We start from the raw sequence: 6,228 nt of genomic DNA, 5'->3' as shown, positions 1-6,228 counted from the left end.
ATTACCGCTTCTGTAGACATGGTTGATCTTAGGCACTGGGAGTTTGTTTGAGGGGTTCAGCTATCTACGACACCGTAAAGTTTGTATCTTAAAAATCGAATTACATATGCTATGCACTGCAAAATGATTGGGGGAAATGTATACTAGATGCAGACAGTAGGAAATGGGCAGTAACCTTCTCCTTTAATCGATTTTCTGAATCTCTGATAAATTATAACAAAGTAGGCTAAACATGTCTCCATTAAAAGAGAGAAAAAAATACCCAAATGTTTCCATGAGAAGACAGTGATTATACCCAAATGTATCACTACCACACTACGAAACATCACTGGACAGGCAACTTTACATTTTGCCCCAAACGGGAAAGCTGTAAATGCTTCCCTTGAATGTTTTTCTTCCTCTTCCTCAACAATATGGATCAAACTCCCCTGCATGTACTTGGGTGTTGAGTCAAGATTTGCCACATATTCACGGCAAGAACTGAACAACCAGTCAGGAGCCTCCAAAGAACCATGAGGGGACAGTAGTGGGTCTTTGTATCATGGTGGTACTATATAGCACCACTATCCTCGTCAAAGAACCACTGAAGAACATCGATGTTCTTCAATAAACAATCATCTACAGGAGTCACCTGGTTTCAACTCGTCATGTCCTTGAAACGTGTGTTTATCAATCAGGAGTGTATAGGACTTAAATAACAAGATGTTCTTCAATACACAATCATGTTTGTACAGTTTAAGGTGACATGGAGCATTTCAGGAGTGGTACTCTCCATGTCCTTGAAACGTGTTTATTAACCAGGAGTGTATAGTACTTAAATAACAAGATGTGTCTCAACACACAATCATATTTGTACAGCTTAATGTAATATGGAACTTTATAGGAGTGGTTTCAACTCTCTTTGTGCTGAAGCATGTCTATTATTCAGGAGTGTGTAATACTTAAATAACAAGGTGTTCTTTTAAACACAGTCATGGTTGTACAGCTTAAGGTCTTATGCATCTATCTATAAAATAACTGAATTACATCTTGGTGGCTCTACATACTATACACACCAGTGTTTCACCAGTGGTTTGGGGTCATTTTGGTTTTGGTTCATTGTCTGTCCCTGTTTTGGTGTCTTTCAGTGCAGGTTAAAGCCCTAAATGCGTTCTTATTCTAAGAATTTATTATAAGTATTAATTGTAAACATTAAGACAGTTATTATACTGGGGTTATTATACTGGGGTAAATTATGATTTTTTTATTTTTTTTATTTTCTTGAGCATTGGACGCGGTTAGATGTGATCTAGTGGAAAGGAAACACCAATGTGCAGTACATGCAACTGCAGTTGGGGTAGGTTTGAACAGCTTCTAATGTCTTCTGCATCCGACTCTTCCCCTCTCTCTCTGTATATATGGATACAAAAACCAATGAAACACAACCTACTCTCATTTTTAAAAATAGTTCAGCTGGTATATTTGCAGACAAATACCATTAATAATGAGATAAAAATGATGCAACATGAAAGCTAGGGTGCCCTTCATAGGACATCCTTAACTGTCAGGGTTTGAATGGTCTGGATACACCGTGTTTTGCTGTCAAGTTTTTGATGCCGAAATTATAGGAAATATCATTGTCACTAGTCATTTAAATTGTGTCATCACACAAAATCTGTCGTTGTGTGTTTGCATATGTCTGGGTGTGTGATAGTAGGTGTTATGGGTTGTTTTTGTTGGTGGCTAAAAGGTTTAGCTGTCGTTGCAGAATCAGGATGACAGAGTCCGCAGAGGACAAAAAACAGAAAAAAAAATTGACAAACAAGATGTCACGATTGAAATTGCTTATCGGCGCAGATGAAAGTAAATTGCACTCAAATCGCATAAAGCGTGAGCAGAGAACTCTGCCTGCCATAAGTTGGATCGATGGCTCTGTTGAATTTGTTACGCGTGCGGGGCCTTCTGACGCAGACACCTCGGACGAGATCTAGTAGTTCCGCTTTCCATTTTTCATCCCTCTACCCCCCCACCGCCACCCAAGACCTCCTCCTGTGAATAATGACTGCAGCTGTGCCGATGTGGCCACTCGCAGTGTGTGTGTGTGTGCTTGTTTGTGGGTCTTATTTTGATGGCCTTTTACAGTCTGTGTGTGTGTGTGTGTGTGTGTGTGTGTGTCTGTCTGATTATGGTGTACAGATAGGCCATTACCCATGCATTAGGAGGAGAGGGGCCTAATGGACAACAGAGGATGCAGGGGCAGGGTGGCTAGTAAACACTGGCCTGTCCTCATGGCCATATCAATACTGCCATCTGGGAGTTTGGCCACTTCATTCACAAAACCAATACCCTGGTGGGATGAGGTGGGCCAGCGTACAGACTGCTGCTGCGTGTGCAATCAACACAGAGAGGGAAGGGGCTTTCATGATGAACACTTTCAGTAGGATGTTTGTTTGCGTGTGTGTGTGTGTGTGTGTGTGTGTGTGTGTGCAAGAAAAATGAAAGAAAGAAAGAAAGAAAGAAAGAAAGAAAGAAAGAAAGGATTATACACTAGATGCAAAGTCAAAGCAACCTTAGTTGAGTCCACATCAATTACAGACCAGGTCCAAAGGGGGTTGAGACAAAGTCAAGACCGAGACCATAGCAAAGTGAGTGAGAAAATCAAATGATTAGGGAGTTTCTTCTCTCTGTACTATACCCTTTAAAATTAATCAATGCATTGAAGTTAGGGGATCATTACATACAAAGATTCATTCATTCATTCATTCATTCATTGTCTTTAGATTTCTTAGATAGGCAGGAAAGAGTCAACATGCAATTGTTGGAGAAATTGAGTGAGAAACGAGTGGAAAACATGTGTGTACTTGCATGCATGTGGGTTGGGTCGGTTGGTGACTGAGAGGGAGAGAGAGGACAAGAAAGAAAGAACGAGAGAAAGATAAAGCAAGAAGAGCAAGGGAGAGAGAGGGAGAGAGAGGGGAGACAGACAGTCTATATTAAGCGAAAGATAACATACGTTTGACCGCTGCAGGTTCGGGTCAGGGAGAAAGCAGATCTGCCTCCAGGCTAGTCTTAATATTACATCACCGAGGCAGAGGAGTCACGGGAGCTGTGAACTGTGAACCAACTCAAAGAATGGCTTACAATGAGCGTACAGACCCGTGATATTCACTCTGCGTTTTTAAGCCTGCACATCCATTGTACTGTGACTCTCCAGTAAATCACAGAGACACTATTGATGCTTTAAGATACAGCGCTTCAAAGTCTGGCTGCAATCAACCCATCTGATAGAATGCACCGGACTGTGATAAGGTTTTATCTTCAATTGCCACATGTGCGGAACAAACATTTCCACTACTCACACAATGAAATGTACAGACACACACACAAACACACAGTTGGATCTGGTGAGCCTTGCAGTTGTTTGACTAGACAAATGGAGATGCAGTAAGATACGTAACATTTGAACAGCCAGGTGTGCGCTTCTGCCCACCCAGGCAGGGTACAAAGGAGAGAGAGGGGGTGGAACCGGTGAGCTGGGGACTTAACGGACGGGCCGAAGCTGTAAAATACGGCTTGTGTGCGAAAGCTGCAGGTGTTGCTATTGTCTAAACAATAACACATGGCCTCCTACAAAGACGGAGCTGCTTTGATTTATTGGTGGAAACTCAAAGATCCACACTGATATAAAATGAGCGCACAATGAACTTCCCTGTGTGTTCGAGCGTCAGTTTCCATTTCAAACAACGCTACCATCACCCTATGTTTCCAAAGTCAGCAATTACTGCACACTTTCTGCTAGATCTCTGGCTCATCCCAAATGCTACACAATCACATTTGATTTCCTCTGTGCGCACAGACCCTACTGGTAAATGTCACAGTGTGACAGGCACAAAGCCTGGTCACCACAGTCGTAGCCTGAGGCCCCAGTTGCTGTCACTTCCTTTCAAGCGTGTGGACGACGCAGTGGTTGATAGCAAACAGAAGGGAAGCCGGATTTGGTGACTTTCTGTCTGTTAACCTGATAGGCTATTTCCTCTTATTTAAAAAATCAAAAACGACTGCTTACGTCAGGTTGATCTGTGGAATTTCGTATGTTAACTTCTGAACTTATCATGAATGATAAAGATTAATAAAATACCTTCGTTTTATGAAATCTTTCTTGTGCTGGAACAGTTACTTACTTTTTAAAAGTCATTTAAACACCGAATTTCTTAATAAATTAGATGTGTAAAAGGCTGTCTGGAAGTGGATCTTCCAATCGAAGATGTAATTTCTAATGACATGAGAAAGAAAAGCGTAAAAGTCCCTCCATTTGTGGACGATGACAGAAAATGACTCAGAGCAATTACTACTTCCCACTTCGAAACCGCTCTGTCACACAAACTCAAAATCTCCTTCCTTGTCATCTTTCAGGTCCGCTAAAAACGCTAACATTATCCGACAAAGCAAGTAAATGATAGCTCTTGTCTTTCTGCCTCATTCCTGCTAAGGCTAACTACTATGACATCATGCTGTTATAACTGGCACTTTGATGATGCCTATTCTCAAATATGGCTTTTGCATTTAATGATGATGTGTTGTTTCATAGCACAAAGGGGTCTTTTATTCTTTTTTGATGTACCAATACACAAGCGCAATGTCAATACAACAACCATGAAATGCCCTCTGATACAAAATGTAAACATGAATAAACTAACAGGTCAGACCATTTCTAACAATTGTTCTAATAATAATTATCACCATCATCATCATCATGCTTTGATTCACATTCATACAGTTGCATACATTCACTGGTGGATGAGCACAAACACAGTCCTCTGCTGTTGGAGCACCTCCATTGGAGTGGTTGGGGTTTCAGTGCCTTGTTCAAGGGCAGTTTGACAGTAGTTGTCGATGGAAGTGAGAGTATTTCACATTCACTTTCCCCACTCAGATTTTCCTAGTCAAGGAAATTGAACTGGCATCCCTCCAGTCACCAGCCAGCTTTTCTTACTTTCTCTTACAGCCACCCAGATATGATTATGTATAACTGAAGTGCAAGGTCAGTGCACCTAAATGCACCGTCTTATTTGTTCCTGATAAACAAAATGTTTTCTTATGCTAAATTCAGTACACTGTTGAAAATCATCTTTGGGGCTTGTTGAATATGTCTGATGGAGGCTCCTCTTTGTGTCTTCTGTCCGTTATCTACCAGATGAATGGTTTAGGGTGCAAGTAACAACAAGCGCATCCCAGTCTTGAACAGGTGCTGGACAGAGTACAAAACACATAACACACACTCATCATAGAGAACACTGCACTCGAAATGTCACCTGTCTACGTGTTAATACATTTATACACAGTGGGAGCTGTTCTCAGTGCAGGGACTCTACTTTTGTTGACTGTCTGTTGTGGAGCATGGGTGTATGAAGCCCTCTTGTGGCCTATGCTAAACACATCTGGAGGAGACACTTGGAACATGCATCACAAGACTAAGTTTGTTTGATCTGCAATAAATCTATTCCAAATAGGTATAACGATACAACAGTCAAGCAGACATTCTAATAAGCCACCTTAAATCACCATAACTCCACCCCTGCTCATGAGAATAAAGGAAATATGGCTTGGGTCTTGAAACCTGGGCAAATGAAAAAGCTATCATTCCAGAGGTCTAGAAAGACTGGCTCCCGGGATTGATGTCCTTAAGTAATGTCGTCCAGAAATGAACCACAAAACGTATTGCACATTGCACTCTAGGATGGGGGCCTAAGATCCTGAGTGATATCAGTCTGGAAGCTGGCATGCTGTATGCTGTCCATTTGAAAAAGGCCAACACATCAGATGGCACCTGACCCACCTAAATGTGTGTTCAACATCACCACTGCTGAATTTAACCATTGTTCAAAATTAGTGGTGACAGATGGGCTGACCATGTTTCTGCTGCCTTCAAGTGCTGTTGGAAATATTGAATATACAACTTTACCGTACATGAACAACCCAACAAAGTGGTAAATACGACTGGGAAATTCTTTATGATACCCATGTTGCTGAGATGTGTTTAGGGGGTGAAAAGCATGGAAGCTGTGTCAACAAATTATGTATACAACTTTTGGCTAATAAATTAATTAAAACATAATTTACATGCATGATGTCCATTTTATCCTCTTCATTATACTGCTGCAGCACAAAGTAACTCGGTGATTGATGATTTATAAAATAAAACAACAGCCCCCAAAGCACACAATCCACACATTTTTCACACATTTCTGA

Source organism: Centroberyx affinis, unplaced genomic scaffold, assembly GCF_046629955.1.
Source record: "Centroberyx affinis isolate AG114_WGS23_722 - 3 ecotype Tasmania unplaced genomic scaffold, CSIRO-AGI_Caff_v1 ptg007973l_1, whole genome shotgun sequence".
Classification (NCBI taxonomy): domain Eukaryota; kingdom Metazoa; phylum Chordata; class Actinopteri; order Beryciformes; family Berycidae; genus Centroberyx; species Centroberyx affinis.
This window is presented reverse-complemented; position numbering follows the sequence as displayed.